The following is a 26,585-nucleotide window of genomic DNA, read 5'->3' as shown; positions in this document are numbered from 1 at the left end:
CTCAGAAATTACTAGGCTTACCCATAGCCCTCTATTTTTCTAAGCTGCATGGACCTATCCAAAAGCCTCTTAAAAGACCCTATTGTATCCACCTCCACCTCTGTTGCCGACAGCCCATTCCATGCACTCACCGCTCTCTGAGTAAAAAACTTACTCCTGACATCTCCTCTGTACCTACTCCACAGCACCTTAAACCTGTGTCCTCTTGTGGTAACCATTTCAACCCTGGGAAAAAGCCTCTGACTATCCACACAATCAATGCCTCTCAGCATCTTATACACCTCTATCAGGTCACCTCTCATCCTCCGTCACTCCAAGGATGCCGAGTTCACTGAACCTGCTTTCATCGGGCATGCTCCTCAATCCAGGCAACATCCTTGTAAATCTGTTCTGCACCCTTTCAATGGTTTCCACATCCTTCCTGTAGTGAGGTGACCAGAACTGGGCATAGTACTCCAAGTGGAGTCTGACAAGGATCCTATATAGCTGCAACATTACCCCTCGACTCTTAAATTCAATTCCATGATTGATGAAGGCCAATTCGCCGTATGCCTTCTTAGCCACAGAGTCAACCTGCGCAGCTGCTTTGACCATCCTAGGGACTCAGACCCCAAGATCCCTCTGATCCTCCACACTGCCAAGAATCTTACCATTAATACTATAATCTGCCATCATATTTGTCCTACCAAAATGAAGCACTTCACACTTATCTGGGTTGAACTCCAACAGCCACTTTTCAGCCCAGTTTTGCATCCTATCAATGTCCCACTGTAATCTCTGACAGCCCTCCACACTATCCACAACACGTCCAACCTTTGTGTCATCAGCAGACTTACTAACCCATCCCTCCACTTCCTCATCCAGGTCTTTTATAAAAATCATGAAGAGAATGGGTACCGGAACAGATCCCCGAGGCACACCACTGGTGACCAACCTCCATGCAGAATAGGACCTGTCTACAACCACTCTTTGCCTTCTGTGGGCAAGACAGTTCTGGATCCACAAAACAATGTCTCCTTGGATCCCATGCCTCCTTACTTTCTCAATAAGCCTCGCATGGGGTACCTTGTCAAATGCCTTGTTGAAATCCATATACACTACATCTACTGCTCTACCTCCATCAATGTGCCTAGTCACATCCTCAAAAAATTCAATCAGGCTCATAAGACACGACCTGCCCTTGACAAAGCCATGCTGAGTACTCCTAATCATATTATACCTCTCCAAATGTTCATAACTCAGGATCTTCTTCATCAAGTTACCAACCACTGAGGTAAGACTCACTGGTCTATAATTTCCTCGACTATCTCTACTCTCTTTCTTGAATAAAGGAACAACATCCGCAACTCTCCAATCCACCGGAACCTCTCCCATCCCCATTGATGATGCAAAGATCATTACCAGAGGCTCAGCAATCTCCTCCCTCGCCCCCCACAGTAGCCTGGGGTATATCTCATCCAGGCCCAGCGACTTATCCAACTTGATGCTTTCAAAAAGCTCCAGCACATCCTCTTTTTCAATATCTACATGCTCATGCTTTTCAGTCCGCTGCAAGTTATCACTACAATCATCAAGATCCTTTTCCATAGTGAATACTGAAGTAAAGTATTCATTAAGTACCTCTGCTATTTCCTCCGGTTCCATACACTCTTTACCACTGTCACACTTGATAGGTCCTATTATTTCACGTATTATTCTCTTGTTCTTCACATACTGTAGAATACCTTGGGGTTTTACTTAATCCTGCCCACTGAGGCCTTCTCATGGCCCCTTCTGGCTCTCCTAATTTCCTTCTTAAGCTCCTTCCTATTAGCCTTATAATCTTCTAGATCTCTAATACTCCCTAGCTCTCTGAACCTTTTGTAAGCATTTCTTTTCTTCTTGACTAGATTTATTACAACCTTTGTACACCACGGTTCCTGTACTCTACCATAACTTCCCTGTCTCATCAAAATGTACCTATGCAGAACTCCACACATATACCCCCTGAACATTTGCCACATTTCTTCCGTATTTTTCCCTGAGAACACCTGTTTCCAATTTAAGCTTCCAATTTCCTACCTGATAGCCTCATAATTCCCCTTGATTTTCTAACTTGTCTGTTCCCATCTCTCTCCAATGCTATTGTAAAGGAGATAGAATTACGATCACTATCTCCAAAATGCTCTCCCACTGAGAGATCTGACACCTGACCAGGTTCATTTCCCAATATCAAATCAAGTACAGCCTCTTCTTTTGTAGGCTTATCTACATGTTGTGTCAAGAAACCTTCCTGAACACACCTAACAAACTCCACCCCCTCTAAACCCCTTGCTCTAGGGAGAGGCCAATCAATATTTGGGAAATTAAAATCTCCCATTAAGACAACTGTGTTATTTTTACACCTTTTCAGGATCCATTTCCCTATCTGCTCCTCAATATCCCTGTTACTATTGGGCAGCCTATAAAAAACACCCGGTAAAATTATTGACCCTTTCCTGTTCCTAACCTCCACCCACAGAGACTCCATAGACAATCCCTCCATGACGCCCGCCTTTTCTGCAGCCATTACACTATCTCTGATCAAAAGTGCCACGCCCCCACCTCTTTTGCCTCCCTCCCTGTCCTTTCTGAAACATCTAAAACCCGGTACTTGAAGAAACCATTCCTGTCCCTGAGCCATCCAAGTCTCTGTAATGGCCACCACATCATATCTCCAAGTGCTGATCCACGCTCTAAGCTCAGCCGCTTTGTTCACAACACTCCTTGTGTTAAAATTGACACATCTCAAACCTTCTGTCAGAGTGTGTCCCTTCTCTATCACCTGCCTATCCTTCCTCTCACACTGTCTCCTGGCTTTCTCTATTTGTGAGCCAACTGCATTTTCCCCGGACTCTTCAGTTCGGTTCCCACCCCCCCCCCCCCCCCAAAATTTCTAGTTTAAACTCTCCCCAGTAGCCTTAGCAAACCTTGGGTCTGCTGTGTGCATGGTAGACTTGCAAGCTTGGGAGAGCTACAGGAAACCCATATTATTTCGTGAAATAACCTCCCTCAGTTTAAACAGCATGAATGAGGCCAGAGCTCATTGGACTAAATGGCCTAGAAAGTTCAAGGTTATTAAAACTGAGTTACCTACAAGACGTTATGGCAAGGTTATAGAATAGAGGACATAGAAGAGTAGGGCATAGTACAGGCCCTTTAGCCCTTTAACTTGCTGGAAGATCAATGTCCTTAAAGTATCTGCCTTTACCACTACTCATGGCAGTGCATTCAATACACCTACCACGATCTGTGGAAACCACCTTTCTCTGACAACATCTGTACACTTTCCTCTACATACTTTAAAGTTATACCTTCCTGTATTAGCTATTTCTGACTTGGGAAAAAGTCTCTGGCTGTACACTCCATCTGTGCCTTTTATCATCCTGTACACCTCCTTCAAGACCTCCCTCATCCTTCACCTCTCTAAAGAGAAAAACCCTATCTCATTCAACGTCTCCTCATAAAACATGTTCTCTAATACAGACAGATTCTGGTAAATCTCCTCTGCATCCTCTCTGAAGCTTTCACATCCATCCTATAATGAGGCAAGCAGAACTGAACACAAGTATGGTTTAACCAGAGTTTTAGAGAGCTGCAGCATTACCTCATGGCTCTTGAACTCTCCTCATTTTCTTCTGGATTGGACTCCATCCATGACTTCTTGCAGCTCTTCATCCTGTCAGTATCCTATTGTAACCTATGGGAGATAGATAAGATCTGCCACATCACCATCAATCCTCCAGTCAGCTTCAAATTTACCAATTTGCCTTTCCACTTCCTCATCTAAGTCACTTATAAAAATCACAAAGACCAGGCATCCCAGAACAGATCCTTGAGGAACAACACGGGTCACCAAATTCCCAGCAGAATATGGGAGAAAAGGATTGCAAGGGACAAAACTGGTCCTCTGGAAGAACAGAATGGTAGTCCATGTGTGGAACCAAAACAGATGGGGGAGATCTTATTTTTTTAATATATCTGCACTTACACCGGAGAAGGACACAGAATCTATAGAAGTGAGGTAAATGGCATCAAATTCGTGGAGCATGTACAGATTACAGAGGAGATGTTTGTTATCCTGAGGGTGGATAAATCCCCAGGGTTTGACAAAGTGTACCCTCAGATCCTGTGAGAGGAAAATGTAGAAATAGCCAGGGCCCTAGCAGAGATACTCAAATTATTCTTGGCACAGGAGAGGTACCAATGATTGGAAGATAGCCAATGTTGTTCCACTGTTTAAGAAAGACTCTGAACATAAACCAGGAAATTATAGGCTGGTGGGTCTGACATCAATAGTGGGAAAGTTATTGGAGGGCATTCTAAGGGAACAGATATACAAGTATTTGGATAGACATGGACTGATTAAAGTTAGTCAGCATGGCTTTGTGCATGGTAGGTCATGTCTAACCATCTTGTACAGAATTTTGAGGAAGTTACCAGGAAAGTGGATGAAGGCAAGGCAGTGGATGCTGTCTACATGGACATTAGGAAGGTCCATGTAAAGTCCTGCATGGGAGATTGGTCAAAAAAGTTCAATCTCTTGGCATTCAAGATGAGGTAGTAAATTGGATTAGACATTGGCTTTGTGGGATAAGCCAGAGAGTGTTAGTGGTTGAGTGGAAGGGATTGGTGCTGGGTCTGTTGTTGTATGTCATCTGTATTAATGATCTGGATGATAATGTGGCTAACGGGATCAGTAAATTTGCAGATGACACCAAGATTGGGGGTGTAGTAGATAGTGATGAAGACTATCATGGCTTGCAGATGGACCTGCATCAGCCGGGAAAATGGGCTGAAAATTGTGATGTTTTGCACTTTGGTAGGACCAACCAGGGATAGACCTTACACAATGAATGGTAGGGCGCTGAGGAGTGTGGTAGAACAAAGGGAATACAGGTGCATCATTCATTGAAAGTGGTCATACAGGTAGATAGGGCTGCAAGGAAAGCTTTTCGCACATTGGCCTTCTTAAACCAATGCATTGAGTACAGCAGATGGGATATTATATTGAAGTTGAATATGATAATTGGTGATGCCTAATTCTTGTGACCAGTTGCGACCATTTTAAGTGACCAGTTTTGGTCACCTACCTACAGGAAAAATGTAAACAAGGTCGAAAGAGTACAGAGAAAGTTTATAAGGATGTTGCCAATTCTGGAGGACCTGAGTTACAAGGAAAGATTGAATTGCTTAGGACTGAAAGGAGATTTGATAGAGGTATACAAAACTATGAGGGGTATAGATAGTTAATGTAAGCAGGCTTTTTCCACTGAGGTTGGGTGGGACTTCAACCAGAGTTCATTGGTTAAAGATGAAAGGTAAAAAATTTAAAGGGAACATGAGGGGGAACTTTTTCACTCAGAGGGCCATGAGAGTGTGGAAAGAGCTGCCAGCTCAAGTGGTGCATGCAACCTCACTTTCAATGTTTAAAAGAAGTTTGGATAAGTTTGGGGGTATGGAGGGCTAAGGTCCTTGTGCAGGTCGATGGGAGTAGGCAGTTTATATGGTTTCAACGTGGACTAGATGAGCCAAAAGGCTTGTTTCTGTGCTGTACTTTTCTATAACTCTATGCTCAATCAACTACCACCCTCTGCCTTCTATCACAAGCCAATTCTGAATCCACGCAGCCATGTTTCCCCGGATTCCATATCTCCTGACTTTCTCAACGAGCCTACCAAGTACCATAATAATGTCTGTGTCCACCAAATCCTGGCTTTCATTTTGGCTTCATCGATGTGTTTTGTCACTTCCTCAAAGAATTCAATTAGATTCATGAGGTATGATCTGCCCCTTCACAAAGCCATGTTTGTCCACCACTAACTTCAGACTCACTGGTTTATAGTTCCTACCACCTTTCTTGAACAAAGGAATAGCATTTCCAACACCCTAATATTCTGGCACAACTCCTCTGGACAGTGAGGATGCAAAGATCTTCACCAAAGGCACAGAAATCTCTTTCCTCATATCCACGTAAACCTGTGGTTTATCCCATCAGTCCCCAAGGACTTGCTTATCATAATGTTTTCAAAAGTTCCAACACATCCTCTTTCTTAACTTTGACATGTTCCAGCATATCAGCCTGTTTTATGCTAATCTCACATTTGCCAAACTCCCTCTCACTGGTGAATACTGAGGCAAAATATTTATTAAGGACCCCACCCCCCCACCTCTTCCAACTACAGGCACATATTTGCTCTTTTATCTATTTTGCCTTCTGTTGAACAGTTTAACTGGTTTTGATTGTATTTATAAAATGCTAGACCAATAGTAGTCTTCATGCATGCTCCCATTGCTGGGATTTGTTTAGTGAACCAGAGCATGGCTCGCGGTCCAACCTGTACACAAAGTCAGCTTCTAGCATGGATGATTGGTCCTATTCTACACTTTGAGATCTATGGAGAAAATTAATTAACTATTCCTTGTAAATAAATCTATCGAAGTTATTTTTAGCTGATCCATTATTTAACTTCTGTCCCTTCATACATCGGCACTAAGAATTGATGCACTGTGCTGGCCAGCTTCATTTCTCTTCTGAAATCCACTAATGGCAGGATGAAGGTCTGTCTGTTGACTGACAAAGTGAGATGTGCCTCTCACTCTCTGTCCAGTTCTGACTGATCGAACAAACCAGAACTAATCCGTTCTCTCAAAGATGTCACAAGATAGGAAATGAGAAGACTATCAAAGTATGTTATGATCTCTGAGATAGATGGGTCCAGACTTCATGGCATGTTAGCATAGTGGTTAGCACAACACTTTACAGTACAGGCGACCTGGGTTCAATTCCTGCCACTGCCTGTCAGGAGTTTGTACGTTCTCCCCATGACCGTGTGGGCTTCCCCCCAAAGTCCAAAGACATACTGGTTGGTAGGTTAATTGATCATTGTAAATTGTCCCATGATTAGGCTAGGGTTAAATCAGAGTATTGTCGGGTGTTGCGGCTCAAAAGGCCAGAAAGCCCTATTTCATGCTGTATCTCAATCAATCAGTCAATAAAAAAGCTTGCAAATCTAAAAGTAGTCCTTTGACTTCAATGGAAAGACATTTAGCAGCAGAGCACAATGTGCTGATGTGACTGCACTGGTTGACTAGTGATACCCACTAAGGTTGATCACCTTTTAATCACCGTGCCTTAAGCAGTGACATGCGTGGATGTTATAAAGTAAAATTTGACAATAGAGACAGATTTAAAATAGCTTCAGCTTTTATAGGGATTCCCCAGTAACTTATGAAAGTAACCAGGGACCTAGTCTCATGTATGTTCATTCAGTTCACCATTTCTCCCTTATGATCTTGGACATGCATTGATCCTCTATCCTTCTTTCCCACAGCTTTGGATCTCGCTTTTCCAAATGCGCTGTGGTCTACAATTCTTCTTCAGTCTCCAATGGATCCATTCCTTCAAATAGCAGCTCTTTTTGTCCATGACCTCCATGAAGTATCAGAAACTCTCCCAACTCCAGACAGCCGAAGATCCATCGGGACTTCCTCTCTCTTCTAAAGCTCTGTCAGTACCTCTTGTTCCCTCTTGCTCAGCCACAAGCTTCCAACATTCCACTGACTCTTTCTCTTATGTTCTAACCACAGTCACTCACCTTCTCACCTTTTATCCCATCACTTGCTCCCACTTTACACTTACTACTTTTACTACTTCACCTTCTTTCTCCTGAGATCCCCCTTCTCACCCCACCACCTTCTCTCATCTCATCTCCCCTGTCCCTCTCCCATTACCCTCATCTCCCTCTAATGACCCTAATCTTTGGTCCAGCTCCAAACCTGCTAGATCTTTATCATTCCTGCCTTCCATTGACCTCCCACTCTCTAACGGGCTCTCACCCTTCTCACATACCTAACGGCACCCCACCTTTCCTCTTGGACACCTTCTTCAGGCCTTTTACCCTCCCTCAACCTTTCCATCTCCATTTACCACTGTGTCATCAGCCATTTTGACATCTTCACTCCCCTGGCCCACTCTGATCTCACTCCATCTGAACGCCCAGACCTCCACTCACTTTGGAGAGGCCAGACAACAGTTCATGGATGCCTGCTGCAACACCTGTACAATAACTTCATCGACAAACACCAGGCTATCATCTCCTGCACTGTCAGAGATCTCATTACATCAAGGTAGTTCACTTCCACAGCCTCTAACCTGACAGTGTCCCAACACCACACTGCCTGCTTCTATCTCTTACCCAAGATCCACAAACAGAACTGTCCTGGTAAACACACTGTTCCTGCCTCTTTTTGCCCCACCAAACCTATCTCCACAGAACTTGACTCGATCCTGCCCCCTCTTGTCTAGTCCCTTCCCACCTACATTTGACACATGTCACATGCCCTCCACATTTCAACAACTTCCAATTCTCCAGTCCTCACTACCTTATCTTTCCTACAGATGTCCAGTCTTTATATATCTTAAGAAACCATCAGGAAATACTAAAAGCCCTCTGTTTCTTTCTCCAATGAAGGTAAAACCATTTCCCCTCAATCAACCCTCTCATCCACCTAGAAGAATCTGTTCTTACCTTAAACAACTTCTTTTTGACTCCTCCCACTTTCTACAAATTAAAGATCTAGCCACAGGCATGGATCATAGCTATGCCTGTCTTTCTCTTGGTTACATTACAAACCTTCTCCAACACCACTTCCCAACTCTTTCTCCATTAGTACTGTTTCTTGCACCGCTCCAAGCTCATCAAATTCATCACCAACTTCCACCCTGGAATCTGGTGGAGTTTGCCACCAACTTCCACTGTGCTCTCAAATTCACATGGACCACTTCTAACACTTTCTTCCCTTATCTAGATCTCTCTGTCTCCACCTCAGGAAGTAAACTATACACTGATATTTACTACAAACCCCCTGACTCCTCTTTCTCCCCTGTCTCTTGTGGGAATGCTATTCCTTTCTCCCAGATGAGGTTTTCTGTTTCAGGACATCTGTAATGTCCCCCTTTTTCAGGAAGTATGATTATCCTTCTGCTCTGGTTGATGGAACCTAATCTTGCATCTTTTCTGTTTCTTGCATTCCTGCACTCACTTTGCCTCTCCTAGATAGAACAGAGGTAGACTTCCTCTGGTCCTTGCCTTTCACCCTATGAGCCTCGGTATCCAGCATACCATCCTTTATTACTTCCACCAGCTGCAATGAAATCCCACTGCCAGCCACATCTTCTCCTTCCCATCCCTTTCTGCCTTCTGTAGGGACCCCATGGTCTATTCATCCCTCCCTGACCCCTACTATCACAGTAGATGTAACACTTGTCTTTAATCCTCTCCTTCATCACTCATCCAGGGACCTAACCAGCCCTTCCAGATGAACCAAAAGCTCACATGCATCTCCTCCAACTTCACGTGCTTCTGATGTGGTAAGACCAAGTGCAAGTTCATTGAATACCTATGATTAGTCTGCACAGGGCATCCTGAGCTCTCCATTGCCCAGTTCTGCACTGACCTGTCTAGCCTTTGCCTTGGTTTTACCAGGATGAGACCCAACTCAGACTAGAAGAGCCATACCCTATATTCCACATGGAGCTTCCGGACATGATGGCATCAGCAAACAATGATTCTTCGGGCCACCTCTTCCAAATAGAGTTTAGGGAGGTAGGTGCAAAGTTGAAGGACAGGACCTCCAGGGTTGCAATCTCAGGATTGCTCCCCATGCTATGTGCTAGTGAAGCTAGAAATAGGAAGACAATGCAGCTAAATATGTGGCTAAGGAGATGGTGCAGGAGAGAGGGCTTCATGTTTCTGGACAATTGGGCTTTGTTTCAGGAAAGGTGGAACCTGTTCCGATGGGACGGTTTGCACCTGAACTGGAAGGGGCCTAACATCCTTGCAGGTAGGTTAGCTCGTGCTGCTCATGGGGGGGCGGGAAGGGAAGTTAAACCGGATTTGCAGGGGGAGGGGAACCAGAGTGTTAGAGCAGGTGGTGAGGTGGAGGAGGATAAAGGTCGTGTGAGGACTGCTTGAGTGGGCAGAGATCAAAGGTTTGTATGTGATAGAAATATCCTCAGGTGCCAAACTGAAGAGACTGGGGAAGAGGAGTCTGACTCAAATAGAGAAAGATAGGAGACAGCGTGTAAGGGAGGACAGGCAGGTGATAGAGAAGGGACACACTCAGACTGAAATTTTGAGATGTGTCTATTTTAACACAAGGAGTGTTGCGAGCAAAGCCGATGAGCTTAGAGCAGGGGTGGGCAAACTTTTTGACTTGTGGGCCACAAAGGGTTCTAAAATTTGACAGTGTGGCCGAACCAGGAGCAGATGGACGGAGTGTTTTGGTAATACACCTCATAAGAGAAAATAAAATATCATGGGATATGTAGAAAACATGTGCTTTAATTTCAATTGAAAATGAACAAATGCATTACAACAAAATATCTGTCTTTGAAGTCCCATGGTATTTAGCTATTCATTGAAATGACTTTTAAAACACTGAAAATTAAATGAATAAAATAGTTTTTTTTAATAGTAACAGTTATTATTTTAAAGCACTGAAAATTCTGTTATCCTTCAAGATATTATCATCATCACTCTCCTCCTGCCTGTCTTTATTCCAAAAATGGTAGGAGATGCAGGTCTACTTGTCCTGCTCCTTCTTATTCAATTGTCCCCTGTGCCAAAACTCAACAACGACCAGCACAAGGAGAGAACAGTGACAGCGCGCCAGTATGTGGAGCGTGTTATTTGATCTGGAGCACATTTTTTATTTTGAGAATGTACATGCACCTGTGCACTACTCATGTCCATCACTTAACAGAAATGACATGTAACATGTAAGGCTTATTGAAAAAAATATTTTCAAATGCATTTTTTACATAACACAACAAAGAAACTTATTTTTAATTTCAGTGGGAACAGTGTTGTTGGTCTCCCTTTTTAGCCAGCGCATCAAAGTCTGGATTTAGTTTTGTTGTGGCGATTCTCAGGATGGATCTGAGGTGTTGGTCAGTTAACTTGGATCTGTGGCTGGCTTTGTTGATGTTCATGATGCTGAACGCCTGTTCACGCAAATAGGTCGAGCCGAACAAAGAGTAAAGCGCAAATGTGGAGTAATATGCTGCACCTCAACAAAGGTCAATGTATATAGAGTGCGTCATCTATTGGGAAAACGCCAGAATTGTGGGGAAAAACGTTAACAAGGTTTATTAATATAATTTCATCAAGTTCTGCGGGCCGGATTAAAAAGCTTAACGGGCCGCATATGGCCCCCGGGCCGTAGTTTGCCCATGCCTGGCTTAGAGTGTGGATCAGTACTTAGAGATATGATGTGTTGGCCATCACAGAGCGCTGGATGGCTCAGGGACAGGAACAGTTACTTCAAGTGCCGGGTTTTAGGTGTTTCAGAAAGGACAGGGAGGGAGGCAAAAGAGGTGGGGGCGTGGCACTGTTGATCAGAGATAGTGTCACAGCTGCAGTGAAGGTGAACGCCATGGAGAGATTGCCTACAGAGTTTCTGTGGGTAGAGATTAGGAACAGGGAGGGGTCCATAACATTACCGGTTGTTTTTTATAGGCTGGCCAATAGTAGTAGGGACATTGAGGAGCAGATAGGGAAACAAATCCTGAAAAGGTGTAATAATAACAGAGTTGTCGTGATGAGAGATTTTAATTTCCCCAATATTGATTGGCATCTCCCTAGAGCTAGGGGTTTAGATGGGGTGGAGTTTGTTAGGTGTGTGCAGGAAGGTTTCTTGACACAATATGTAGATAAGTCTACAAGAGGAGAGGCTGTACTTGATTTGGTATTGGGAAATGAACCTGGTCAGGTGTCAGATCTCTGTTCTATCAAGTGATCATAATTCTATCTCCTTTACCATAGCATTGGAGAGAGATAGGAACAGACAAGTTAGAAAAGCATTTGATTGTAGTAAAGGGAATTATGAGGCTCTCAGGCAGGAAATTGGAAGCTTAAATTGGAAACAGACGTTCTCAAGGACAAGTACGGAAGAAATGTGGCATATGTTCAGGGAATATTTGTGTGAAGTTCTGCATAGGTACGTTTCAATGAGACAGGGAAGTTATGGTAGGGTGCAGGAACCGTGGTGTACAAAGACTGTAATAAATCTGGTCAAGAAGAAAAGAAAAGCTTACAAAAGGTTCAGAGAGCTAGATAATGATAGGAAGCTAGAAGATTATAAGGCTAGCAGGAAGGTGTTTAAGAAGGAAATTAGGAAAGCCAGAGGGGGCCATGAGAAGGCCTTGGCGGGCAGGATTAAGGAAAACCACAAGGCATTCTACAAGTATGTGAAGAGCAGGAGGATAAAACGTCAAAGAATAAGACCTATCAAATGTGACAGTGGGGAAGTGTATATGGAACTGGAGGAAATAGCAGAGGTACTTAATGAATACTTTACTTCAGTATTCACTATGGAAAAGGCTCCTGGTGATAATAGTGATGACTTGCAGCAGATTGAAAAGCTTGAGCATGTAGATATTAAGAAAGGGGATGTGCTGGAGCTTTTGGACAGTATCAAGTTGGATAAGTCGCTGGGCCTGGATGAGACGTATCCCAGGCTACTGTGGGAGGCGAGGGAGGAGATTGCTGAGCCTCTGGCAATGATCTTTGCATTATCAATGAGGACAGGAGAGGTTTTGGAGGACTGGAGGGTTGCGAAAGTTGTTCCTTTATTCAAGAAAGGGAGTAGAGATAGACAATGAAATTTTTGACCAGTGAGTCTTACCTCAGTGGTTGGTAAGCTGATGGAGAAGATCCTGAGAGGCAGGATTTATGAACATTTGGAGAGGTATAATATGATTAGAAGTAGTCAGCATGACTTTGTCAAGGGCAGGTTGTGCCTGATTGAATTTTTTGAGGAAGTGACTAAACACATTGATGAAGGAAGAGCAGTAGATGTAGTGTATATGGATTTCAGCAAGGCATTTGATAAGGTACCCCATGAAAGGCTTATTGCAGAGGTTTCAGAGGGACATTGATAGGATGCAAAACTGGGCTGAGAAGTGGCAGATGGAGTTCAACCCAAATAAGTATGAAGTGGTTCAATTTGGTAGGTCAAGTATGATGGCAGATTATAGTATTAATGGTAAGACTCTTGGTAGTGTGGAGGATCAGAGGGATCTTGGGATCCGAGTCCATAGGATGCTCAAAGCAGCTACGCAGGTTGACGCTGTAGTTAAGAAGGCTTACGATGTATTGGCCTTCATCAATCGTTGAATTGAATTTAAGAGCCAAGAGGTAATGTTGCAGCTTTATAGGACTCTGGTCAGACCCCACTTGGAGTACTGTGCTCAGTTCTGGTCGCCTCACTACAAGAAGGATGTGGAAGCCATAGAAAGGGTGCAGAGGAAATTTACAAGGACATTGCCTGGATTGAGGAGCATGTCTTATGAGGATAGGTTGAGTGAACTCACCCTTTTCTCCTTGGAGTGACGGAGGATGAGAGGTGACCTGATAGAGGTGTATAAGATGATGAGAGGCATTGATCGTGTGGATAGTCAGAGGCTTTTTCCCGGTGCTGAGATGGTTGCCACAAGGGGACACAGGTTTAAAGTGCTGGGGAGTAGGTACAGAGGAGGTGTCAAAGGTAAGTTTTTTACTCAGAAAGTGGTGAGTGTGTGGAATGGGCTGCCATCAAAGGTGGTGGAGGCGGATACCATAGAACAACAGAACATTACAGCACAGAAACAAGCCTTTTGGCCCTTCTTGGCAGTGCCGAACCATTTTTCTGCCTAGTCCCACTGACCTGGACCTGGACTATATCCCTCCATACACCTTTCATCCATGTACCTGTCCAAGTTTTTCTTAAATGTTAAAAGTGAGCCCGCATTTACCACTTCATCTGGCAGCTCATTTCACACTCCCACCACTATCTGTGTGAAGGAGCCCCCCCCCAATGTTCTCTTTAAACTTTTCCCCCTTCACCCTTAACCCATGTCCTCTGGTTGGAAAAAGCCCGCTTGCATTCACTCTATCAATGCCCATCATCATTTTAAATACTGTACCTCTTTCAAACCTCCCTTCCTTCTTCTACGCTCCAGGGAATAAAGTCCTAACCTATTCAACCTTCCTCTGTAACTCAGTTTCTCAAGTCCTGGCAACAACCTTGTAACCCTTCTCTGCACTCTTTCAAACTTATTAATATCCTTCCTGTAATTTGGTGACCAAAACTGCACACAATACTCCAAATTCGATCTCACCAATGTCTTATACAACCTCACCATAACTTCCAACTCTCATACTCAGTACTTTGATTTATAAAGGCCAATGTACTAAAAGCTCTCTTTACAACCCTATCTACCTGTGACGCCACTTTTAGGGAATTCTGTATCTGTATTCCCAGATCCCTCTGATCTATTGCACTCCCCAGTGCCCTTCCATTTACCTTGTATGTTCTTCCTTGGTTTGACCTTCCAAAGTGCAATACCTAACACTTGTCTGTATTAAACTCCATCTGCCATTTTTCAGCCCATTCCTCCAACTGGTCCAAATCTCTCTGCAAGCTTTGAAAACCTTCCTCACTGTCTACTACACCTCCAATCTTTGTATCATCAGCAAATTTGCTGATCAAATTTACCACATTATCATCCAGATCATTGATATAGATGACAAATAACAATGGACCCAGCACTGATCCCTATGGCACACCACTAGTCACAGGCCTCCACTCAGAGAAGCAATCCTCCACTACCACTCTCTGACTTCTCCCATTGAGCCAATGTCTAATCCAATTTACTACCTCACCATGTATACCTAGCAACTGAATCTTCCTAACTAACCTCCCATGCGGGACCTTGTCAAAGGCCTTACTAGGGTCCATGTAGCCTTCCCTTTATGCACTTTCCTTGTAACCTCTTCGAAAAACTCTAATAGATTTGTTAAACATGACCTACCACACACAAAGCCGTGTTGACTCTCTCTAATAAGTCCCTGTCTATCTAAATACTTGTAGATCCTATCTCTTAGTACTCCTTCCAATAATTTACCTACTACCAACGTCAAATTTACCGGCCTATAATTTCCCGGATTACTTTTCGAGCTTTTTCTAAACAATGGAACAACATGAGCTATCCTCCAATCCTCCGGCACCTCGCCTGAGATACCAACATTTTAAATATATCTGCCAGGGCCCCTGCAATTTCAGCACTAGTCTCCTTCAAGGTCTGAGGGAATACCCTGTCAGGTCCCGGGGATTTATCTGCTCTGATTTCCTCAAGATAGTAAGCACCTCCTCCTCTTCAATCTGTATACATTCTATAACCTCACTACTTGTTTGCCTTATTCCCATTGACTCCATGCCAGTTTCCTTAGTAAATACAGATGCAAAAAAATACCATTTAAGATCTCCCCTATTTCTTTTAGTTCCATACATAGCCGACCACTCTGATCTTCAAGAGGACCAATTTTATCCCTTACTATCCTTTTGCTCTTAATATACCTGTGGAAGCTCTTAGGATTATCCTTCACTTTCACTGCCAAAGCTACCTCATGTCTTCTTTTAACCCTCCTGATTTCTTAAGTATTTTTTGCACTTTTTATTCTGCTCAAGTACCTTATTTGCTCCCTGTTTCCTATACATGTCATACATTTCTCTCTGCTTCTTTATCAGAGTTCCAATATCCTAGAGAACCAAGGTTCCTTATTCTTATTCACTTTGCCTTTAATCTTGACAGGAACATACAAACTCTGCACTCTCAAAATTTCTCCTTTGAAGGCCTCCCACTTACCAACGACATCTTTGCCAGAGAACAGCCTGTCCCAATCCATGCTTTATAGATCCTTTCTCATTTCTTCAAAATTGGCCTTTTCCAGTTTAGAACCTCAACCCGAGGACCAGAACTATATTATCCATGATCAAGTTGAAACTAATGGTGTTATGATCACTGGAACCAAAGTGTTCCCCTACACACACTTCCATCACCTGTCCTAACTCGTTTCCTAATAGGAGATCTAATATTGCATCCTCTCTAGTCGGTACCTCTATATATTGATTTAGAAATGATACAATAGGGTCTTTTAAGAGACTTTTGGATAGGTACATGGAGCTTAGGAAAACAGAGGGCTATGGGTAAGCTTAGTAATTTCTAGGATAGGGACATGCTCAGCACACCCTTATGGGCCAAAGTGCCTGTATTGTGCTGTAGGTTTTCTATGTTTCTAAACAGTCAATCATTTCAGAGTTTCTACATCTTCTCCTTATTCTCTTTATCTGAATTTTGTTTTGAAACTGCTGCAGCCTGGCTTACAGACTGTAGTTTGATCGAGTGAGATAGCACTCTGCCGTCCCTGAGAAAACTCCAGGAGGGCAATGTGAGCGAAAGTTACTATGAGGAGAAGCTCACAGATGAGATGAGGGGCCATGATCGACTACATTTCTCACCGACTAAAGCATCGAGGTAGATTAGATCATCGAGGCAATTGTGGAGGAGAGCGAGCAGTTCTCAGAGCGGCCGCTGCTGATGGGGGTGGGGGGAGGGGAAGTGGGTGTTTTGAGTTGCTGCCCTCAAAATGGTCGACTGGTTTGAGTCGCTGCCCTCAGAGGGAACGCAGGTTCAGGACGCTGCCCTCGGAGGGGGCATTGGTTCAGGATGCTGCCCTCCGAGGGGGCGCTGGTTCAGGTCGCTGTCCTCGGAGGGGGCGCTGGTTCGAGTCGCTGCCCTCAGAGGGGACGCAGGTTCAGGACGCTGTCCTCGGAGGGGCCTCTGGGTTTTAACACATCTGTATCTAATAATGTCCTGTGAGTTGGCACCATTTCCACAAGGTTGACTTTTAGAGTTGGGATTACTGTTGCTACAGTTCTTGAAATACAAGCTTGAGATCTCTGTGGAGTTCATTTGACAGCGGAAGCCTCTCGTCCACAGTAAATCTGCTTTGAAAAGCCATCAGCAGATGGAGCTAGCAGCCCGTAATTATCATTCTCAGTCCGTCTATAAAGTTGTAAGCAGCTTATGGATCAGTATTAGACACATTAGAGACAACACAGATACTTTCAAACAAAATTACTAACAATTTGTATCTTTGACAATGGCTTATGACTGCAAGTACCCTAATTTTACTATCAAAATATTCACAAAAACTCTATGAATTACTGAAGACTGTATTAGCAGTTTGCAGGATTCTGCACACAAGAAGAATGCACATAAGAATATCAGAACACGAGGAGGCCATTCAGTCCTTCAGTCCTGCGCCACCATTCAACATGATTATGGCCTCAATTCCTCATATGTGCTAGCTACCCACAGCCTTCAATTCCGCAATCTTTCTAAAATTTATTTGCCTCCTTCATCAATAAAGCTAATGATCAGGCATCCACAACCTTCCATGAAAAGAAATTTCTACAAATCTCCATTCTGAACAACGGCCCCTTATCTTATAACTCTGTCCCCACTTTCAAGTCTTTCCCACTAGTGAAATCATCTCAACATTCTTCACCCTGCCATGTCCCCTTAGAATGTTGTCCGTATCAATAAGATCATCCCTCATTCTTGTAAACTTTGAAGAATACAGACCCAACCTATTCAGCGTTCCTTGATAGGACAATCCTCTCATCTCAGGAACTGGTCTTGTGACTCTCCTTGGACTGTCTGATAAATGTCTCCTGTGGTTCACTGTGTGTAGACAGGTTTAAACATCAATAACCAGGCCCCAAATGGCTCTTGTAATTACAGGGACCTTGGGCTGCCAGACCTGTGTTAGTGAACACTGATGACAGGTGTCTGACAGTGCTGCCTGTAATGTTAATGCACTCATCAGCACTTACTCATAAAGTGGAATTAGGTGTTGTTGCAATTTTGAGATGACTGGAGCTCTTGCAATGCATTGACTAGAAACTAGATACTGAGGAGTGCTGGCCAGTCATGTTTTCTCTTCCCGTGCTAAAGCAGGCACGGCAAGAGAAATACAGACAGTGGTAGCTATATTTCCAGAAGTCCACACCTCTCCCTCATACCTTGTCCAAATCATGGTTAGTCATGGGTAAACCCACAGTCTACAACATAGTGAATCACAGTTAAACATTTTCACCTGACATCCACTCTTCTCAGCACAGAGACCCAGTCTTCCATTTAAATGTTCTTCCATGCCAAACTAGCAAAAAATGCTCTAAAATGAAATGAGAACGAAGATGTCACAAAAGCTCATCTAGTCAAGTAGAATGTACATAGGCAAAAGCAGAGAACTAAGAAACAGAGAGCTGGTGTGAAATTCCTTTTCCTTCTGCTTGCTATCTATTTAAACAATGATTGTTTCAAGGGAAGAACTTCACCTGCATATAATAATGGAACTTTGAATTTCTTTTCTCTTGCGATGCTCTAGAGTCCAAAGGATCCCACTTCGAGCTAGCGTCTGGTCAGAGTAATCCAGTACAAGCAACCAGTTGGAGATCTAACATACAGAGGTGGCAAATTGCTGTGTTTTTACAGAAAAAGATCCAAGGAACTTGAATAAGAACAGAAACTAGGGGAGGTACTCTGTAAGTCACACCAGCACCTGTGGAGAGTGAAATAACTTCAATGTTGCAGGTCATTGTCCTTGCTTCAGAAATATGGCAAACTTGAGAAATTACCCTTTGAAGTAACTAGGAAGGATGAAGAGAACAGAAAAGGTCTGTGATAGGCTGGAGCCCAAGAAAATATAAATGTCTAAGGCTTGTTAATGGCAACTAATGTGCCTGGAGGAGATGGAGGTACAGGGAGGAGAGAGGGAAAGAGAACGACCAGCTGGAACCACCAAGTACAGAATGCAGGTTTTGCTGGGGATCTGAAATAAAGGAGAATGCTTGGGAGATCAGGAGAGAGAAAAACATATTCATGTCAGAACTGGTCAGGGATTAAGAAGCAAAGAAACTGATGAGGAAGCAAAGCCAGAAGAATGATGGCAGCACTGAACTGATGATTTCAGGCCCAGTGAGGTCACTGGTCCCTAACTCCCACAGACACTGCCTGGCCCCAACCTCTTCCACCAGTCCTGCTGTGGGGAGGCTGTTCTCTCAGCACAGCAGGTCATTCAACCTAAAGGTGGCCCTGCAAATCCCAACTGTTGCTAATGAACAATCTGCAGGAGGAATTCAGTGGGTCAGGCAGCATCTTCAGTGTGAGAAGGGGAAGAACTGTTGATACTTCTGGTTGAAATCAGAATCAGAATCAGGTTTATTATCACTGGCATGTGTCGTGGAATTTGTTAGCTTAGCAGCCATATGTAATAATATAGAAAGCAAAATAAATAAGTGAATAAGTAAATCAACTAGAGTAAGTATATATATGTATATTGAATAGATTAAAAATAGTGCTAAAACAGAAATAATATATATTTAAAAAGCGAGTGGGTTCAATGTTCATTTAGAAATCGGATGGCAGAGGGAAAGAAGCTGTTCCTGAATCGCTGAGGTTTCTGTACCTCCATCCTGACGGTAACATTGGGAAAAGGAATTGTCCTGAGTGATGGGGGTCCTTAATAATGGACATCACCTTTCTGAAGCACCACTCCCTGAAGATGTCGTGGTCACTCTGGAGGCTAGTACCCAAGATAGAGCTGACTAATTTAACAGCATTCTGTAGCTTAGCTTGGTTCTGTGCAGTAGCCACCCCACCCCCTCCCCCACACAATACCAGACAGTGACGCAGCCTTTCAGAATGTTCTCCACAGTACACCTATAGAAGTTTTTGAGAGTTTTAATTGACAGACCAAATCTCTTCAAACTCCTAATGAAATATAGTCACTGTCTTGCCTTCTTTATAGCTCCATTGAAATTCTGGGACCAGATTAGATCCTCAGAAATCTTGATGCCCAGGAACTTGAAATTACTCCACTTCTGATCCCTGTATGAGCATTGGTTTCCGTTCCCTTTTCTTACCCTTCCTGAAGTCCATAATCAACTCTTTTATCTTACTAACATTGAATGCAAGGCCATTGCTGTGACACCTCTCAACTAGCTGGTATATTTCGCTCCTATATGCCCTCTTATCTCCATCTGAGATGCTCCCAACAGTGGTTGTATTGTCAGCAAATTTATGGATGGTATTTGAGATATATCTAGCCATACAGTCATGGGTATAGAGAGAGTAGAGTGGTGGGCTAAGCACACACTCCTGAGGTGCGCCAGTACTGTATCAACTTTGTTTTGCCAGCTGTTCCTCCAGCAGATTGTTGCTCCAGGTTTCAGCAGCTGCAGCCTCTTGTGTCTCCTGTTTCTAATGAACTGGAAGCCAACTTTCCAGCAAAAGGCTGCCTCGACTCACAATGGCAGAATCAGCAGGAGCAGGGAGAAGGCAACTTGTGACAACAAGCAGAAGAGTTAGCACAATAACCTCCATTATACAGTCCCATTAATGTTGTAATATTTACTGGCACTTCAAAGGAACCTCATAAAATAAGATTAGTACAGAGCCACCAACAACCCATCAGTTGATTGACTGAAAATTGCTTTTATTGCGTATTCTAGGTAAGGAGGAATATGGGAGGAATTCCAGAGCTTAATTCCAAATGATTAGTGCAGCCTTGAACAGTTTGTGCAGCTGCGGAGATCATGCAGGGTTGGGGCTTGGAGATGACAAACATGAGGCATTCACTCAAGTATAACGCATTTAGCTACATACGTTGTGTAGAACTATCTATTGTCCTATATGCAGTAGCTAATCATTGCCATATTTCCCTCTAAATCTGAAGGTTTAAACGGCCAGAATTCAAGATGTTCTGTAGCGATTTAGCTGTAGGAAGTTACAGGAACATGAAGGGAGGAGAACAGGGAAGGATTAAAATTAAAGGTGAGAATTCCTCGCTGGAAGAATGTTTCTCATCTTCTTTTACAGCATATTTAGCTGTTTTTCCAAATTAGTTGATGAAAAACCAGAAGAGCAAACTGAAAAGCTATTTTTAAAAATCAATTCTAGTAAATATTAGAACTTTGTTAGACAAATAACCAGAAGCAGATGAAGAGCTTTTCAGGGAAGAAAGAATATTTGCTGCTTTTGTTTATTTGCAAATTTACATCCCACCCCAATTTATTTGCCATTCGCTTAATTTCTTTTCTAGTTTTAAGATATCAGTTTGGGCTTAATGCTTAGCTTTCTCGAGTGTTAATTGACCTTTCCGACTCATGAGCAAGAATGGGCCACAGCTGACTCCTTACTCCTTATAATGAACAATACAATCACTAATACATTCTGAATGTTTTTTTTATAATTAATATCAAAACTGGGCAATCACTAATTTGTAAAAGCCTGTTGACAACAAGCATATTCTGACATGGTTAGCCCCTTGAAAAGCAGAAATAAACATTGAAGCAGCCATGAGTTTATTTATTGTTCTGGCGTGACAAAACAAAAGTCCTGGGAGACGATGCGATTGAAATAGAATCGGGTTCATTTAGTCACGTTACTTCAGTCTGCCTGATAAACACAATTCATCACAAGGCATTACATGGTTATTGTTATCTTCTGACTTACAATGAGCCACACTACGGTGTGCTCACCAGTAATATCACAGAGCGTGATTTTCTAACAGTTTCTGAGTTGCACATCCTTGTGACACCTTGACTTCACACTTCATATGTGAAAATATCTCATCTTGAAATTATTCAGATGCTTGCAGCGTAAATTGGCTAAGGTTCAAGTTCTTCCAGCAAATGTATTCAGCTAAATGCAAATTCATTCAGCTGTCTGACTGATATTCAAATTTGTTAATTCACATTCAACTTTATTAATTATAATTCAGATCTATGTAAATCCACCAGCAAACAGGTAATGACAGATATGGAAACAAATCAGTCAAAATAATTTTAATTTTTCTGTTATTTACTTGCTCTGAGTACATGTTAAAAATTGTCCGCATCAGGAATAAAGGTGTTTGGCAGTCAGTCAGACTGTGATAAATCTCTCAGGTCGGTAAAGGTTTTATCATTCTAGGAACCTGGAATCTGTCACGCTCTTGGAGAAGCATGCTTCAATTGGATTTCTCTTCTATAGTACTGCTATTTCTAGATAAGCTTATAATTTAAGGAAGTAGTACGATGGCCCAGATTTTGTGGTGGTAATGAGGGCAAAGCTGTTGGTCTTTTCCAGTCTCACTAGGTGAAATTGGGAGCAACTTGGGATCTCTGTGAATTCTGTCACACCTCCCGGCTTTTTCCAGCTTCTCCTTTGTAAATGAAAGAAATTACTTGAATGGAGGTGGTTCAACTATTTGCAAGGCAGCCCAGCAGCACCCTGAGAATTTTAAGCAAAATGCAAAACTGAATTTTAAAGATGTATTGCTTTATCAATCACATGGCCCTAAAAATAGCTCATGCAGCAACTCTGAAGTTGCTTCTCACTGAATAACAATAGTAAACAGTGATAGTTTCACTGTCATTACTACTACAGAATCAAAGGGCATGAAATTGATTCATTAAGAAAGAACAATTAAGGGCACTGGACTAAAATGTCAGCTTGAGTGGACAGGTGATAGAAGCAATGTAAGCTAAAACAAAATATGGAGAAAGATCTGCAGAATTGAAGGCAATCAGGGCGGAGGAAGGTATAAGCACGGAAATTATGGATGTATGTAGCAGAATCAATGTGATTATAATAGGATATATGTACTAATTTTCACAAACTGCAATAAGCAGAATGGCTTAAAAGGTAGAGACAACAGGTTACTGGAACTGATGGTGATAAACTCAATGATGAGTAAGGACTGTAACATATTGCAACCAATGACCATATAAGTTCCTTTTTTATTTTGACTTGAAACTATTGAAACTCAGTAAATTAGGCTTCAGAAAAGGGTGTAAAAACTTAACAGGTCAGCAGCATCTGTGAAGGGGGGGTAAAAATATACACATAAACAGCAGGAATTATTTTAGATTAATGCTGGGTACAAAATCAAACTTGTATGTGCTGTCAAAACTGCATGCTGCCACTTACTGTATGCAGCTCAGCCACAATGAGTGATTAAGCAATGAAGAAGCAGTAAACAGCCAGAAGTGCACATTTGCAAAAGTGATTAGAATCCCATGCAGACTGCAAGAAATATAAAAAAGTAACATGCACATAAGGTATAAATATAGTCTGCACACAAGGTGAATCAAAATGGAAGCATGGAATAAAAAGTGGCTGCTAGGGTTGTCAATACTAATAAAAGTTTTTATTAGCTAAGTATAGAGAAAGAGAATGTTAAAGGGGAAATGCGGGCCAACTAAAGATAAATGCTGGTAACACAGTAGCAATTGATAAGGCAATGTCAGTCTTGTCAAATTCACATATATATGTATTGTCATGGCAGAGGAAGAAAAACATGATCAAGAATGTGAGAGACCAGAAATAAATTAGGGGAGGAAGTTATTGATTACAAAACAATAAGTAACTGTCAGGGAGGGAATAATGGAAATCAAGATCTCACCAGATGATGATTTGCAAGTTATCAAAAAAGATTGGTTAGCAAATTGAACCTGTATTGCATTAGAATTGCCCAAGCTCACTTTAAATATAGAGGCCAAAAAATTCATGTTTCAGACAGGGGTGGTAGAACTGTGGGATGCTTTTCCCTAGTTCTAGTTTTAAAAGTTGCCATAGGATTGCTGTAAGACTGTTGTATTTGTGTTTTGTCAGATGCTTGCTGATTTGGAATGTGACATGCCCTGCAAACACACCCAGTGGAACTTCAAACAGCTGTTACGTTGGAGCTCTGGCCCTTGAAGGGAGTTGCACTGTTCGCAGATTTAGGCAGCAACAGCTTGCAATCAATCATAAAATAGCAAAGGGACAGGAGAGGAGAGGAGAGGAGAGGTGTCTAGCAGATGTCCAGCTAAATGACTACAAGGAACATGGTGTTGTGTTATGACCACACGAGGTCCATAAAGATGTGACATCCACTATTCACACTGACTACTGACACGTACTCTTAGGTTCCCACACAATGACCCCTCAGGCACCAGCTCTTACTGATCTCACTCTTTAAAATCTGACCGAGTTAGTGCTTGTCCTTTTCTTTGTACACACTGAGAACTAGACAGTGACACTTTAGTCTATGCTGGTAGTCAGACACAAAAGCTCCATGGAGCAATAACCATCAGAATTTGTACTTATTGTTTAAGGAACTTGCTTTTCTCTCAGTTATGAAGATTTTCAAAATAAATTCAATAGACTGCTTATCATATTATCCAATTTAACATAGAAATACATTGTTGAGTAAGCAAAGTTTGTTTGCTCTGAAATAAACCATTCTGAATTATTCTGTCAGTTCCAATTGACAGTGCTATACCTACACTCTGATGCATTCACTGTTATCAATAAGTAGTGATTTTATAATAAGCCACTTAATGAACAAACAAAAGATATTTAAAATGCACTGCAGCATCAGCCGGGAGTATCTATTCACATAAAGATCTTGGAAAAATAGAACATTATTGTGTCTGCAGTGAGCGCTGGAAAAGTTTTACAGAAGTTACTTGTGTGGACTCATTTCTGGACATTAACTTCAATGCTGTTCTCAGTGAGGTGAGGTGGGACAATTGCCCAAGGACCTTAATTCTGCCTGGGGATAATGATGGCAATACATGCAGGCCCAGCTCACTGGCTAACGTGGGTATCAATCATATTCTGTGCAAAGAAATCAAAAAGGCTCAAGGTAACTTGACCTTCATCCAAAGGGGGCTGCAGTACAGGGAGAAGATAAGATATGTAATTATGCAGCACCTCTATCCAAATCCGTACTGAATATTGCTCATAGATTTGTAAACTGAACAAGAATATTGATGTTGGAGAGATACAGCTTGTATAAGCTAGGATTTCATTCCCTTGAATTTAGGCAATTAGGTGTTTCAAAACTGAGGCATTTAAAATGAAAAAGAGGTTTGAAAGGGTAGATAGAGAGAGAAGGCAGGTTTCCCTGGTAGATGAGTCCAGAACAAGAGGTAGGTCTTTCAAGAAAAAAAATCAGTAAATAACTTTTCACACCAAAACCTGGAAATAATCTTCCTTAAAGTGCTGTGGATGTGGGCCAATTTGAACATATCCTGACAGCTCCACAGATTTTTTTTTTATTGGGGTTATTGTTATCATAGAATAGGGATCAAAGACTGTCAAAGAGGTGGTGCAGACCAGTCTGGGTCTAATGAAATGTTGAAGTACCCTGGAGAAGTTAGAGTTCTGCCCCCATTTCTATTTTCCAAATTTAATGCACCAGTAGAAATTTTGGTGTGAGAAGTACAATTGAGTACAGGTAGACTTTATTAAAATACGAACATTCATATATAATTATTAAAACATTTATATCAAATTCTGGCCAATACTGTAATGATTATGTTACCGGACTATTAATTGGTAGATCTTGATTTCAAATCTTGCCTTTTTAGTTGGAGAATTTGAAATCAGTAAAAATAAATGTGGAATTTAAAACAAACTGTCCAAAGTTGACCTTGAGACTGAGATATTGATGTGAAACCTCTTTATTGTCCTCTGAAGTGGTTTAGTACATCAGTCTGTTGGATCAAGTCATTCGAGACTGCAAGTATTGAAGAAGGTGGATTGTCAATACTGTCTGAGGATAAGTACTGTCCAAAAAAACGACAATTATTGGAGCTGAAAGGGCTTTTAGACATCAGCCTCTTTCGTTGGATCTGCATCAGAGAAGGTTGGAACAGAAGATATTTATTGCGCTCTTGTGGGATTAATCCTAACTAATAGAATTTTTTTTAACTTATTTCAGTATCTTTGAAGAACAAACTTCCTTATTCAGGTAGACAAATCCTTGGGGCCTCAGAACATGTTTATTTGTGGAATATATTATATATCATATAAAACTGATGAGGTCATTCTCTATACAATATCACATGGGAGATGTGATGCAGCTTTTAAAGGCTTAAGAAAGGTTTCATATAATATGGCTTTCCTTGTTTCATTACATATCTCCTGCCCTGACTCATGGTGAGGTGTGGTCCTACAAGTATTGCAACCCCATTTGTTACCTTATGCCATACCCGTTCTGTAGGTAAAAACAGGCAATGAAAGTCGACGATCTATTTTTCTCTGGAGGACATTAAAAATACATTTAAAATCCAAAACAATTGATTTTCCACCTGAGGTAAGGAGGTGAAGTTCGAACCTGACCTGGACATCTTTGTTTTCAGCCCACAAATTACGGTAGTTGCAAGCACTATTGAATATCACATAGAGACAGTGAGATACAGCATGGAAACTGGCTTCTGATCACCAACCATCAACCACTCGCTTACACTAGTCTCATTTAAAAATTAGGATTTGGGTATAAATATGATGTTTAAAAGACATTTGGGCAGGTCCATGAATAGAAAAAACTTAAAAGCAAATGGGACTAATGGGACTATCCCGGATAAGCATATTGTTTGGTAGGCACGGGTTGGGAAGAAGATCATGTTTCTGTGCTAAGTGAATCGGTGATTCTACCTCACATCTTTGATTTGAGGAAGAAAGCTAGAGCTCTGGTGGTCACAGGAAGAATATGAAAACTCCACGCAGAGATCACCTGTGTCTCTGGTGTTGGACGGCAGTAGGTTTACTAGCCGTACCACTCTGCTGCCCTCAGACAATGGAGTTTCCTCAACAGAAGGAAGCAGCAGCTTTGGCCATTACCTGAACATGTGGACTCTTA

Source organism: Hypanus sabinus, chromosome 7 (genome assembly GCF_030144855.1).
Source record: "Hypanus sabinus isolate sHypSab1 chromosome 7, sHypSab1.hap1, whole genome shotgun sequence".
Lineage (NCBI taxonomy): Eukaryota > Metazoa > Chordata > Chondrichthyes > Myliobatiformes > Dasyatidae > Hypanus > Hypanus sabinus.
This window is presented reverse-complemented; position numbering follows the sequence as displayed.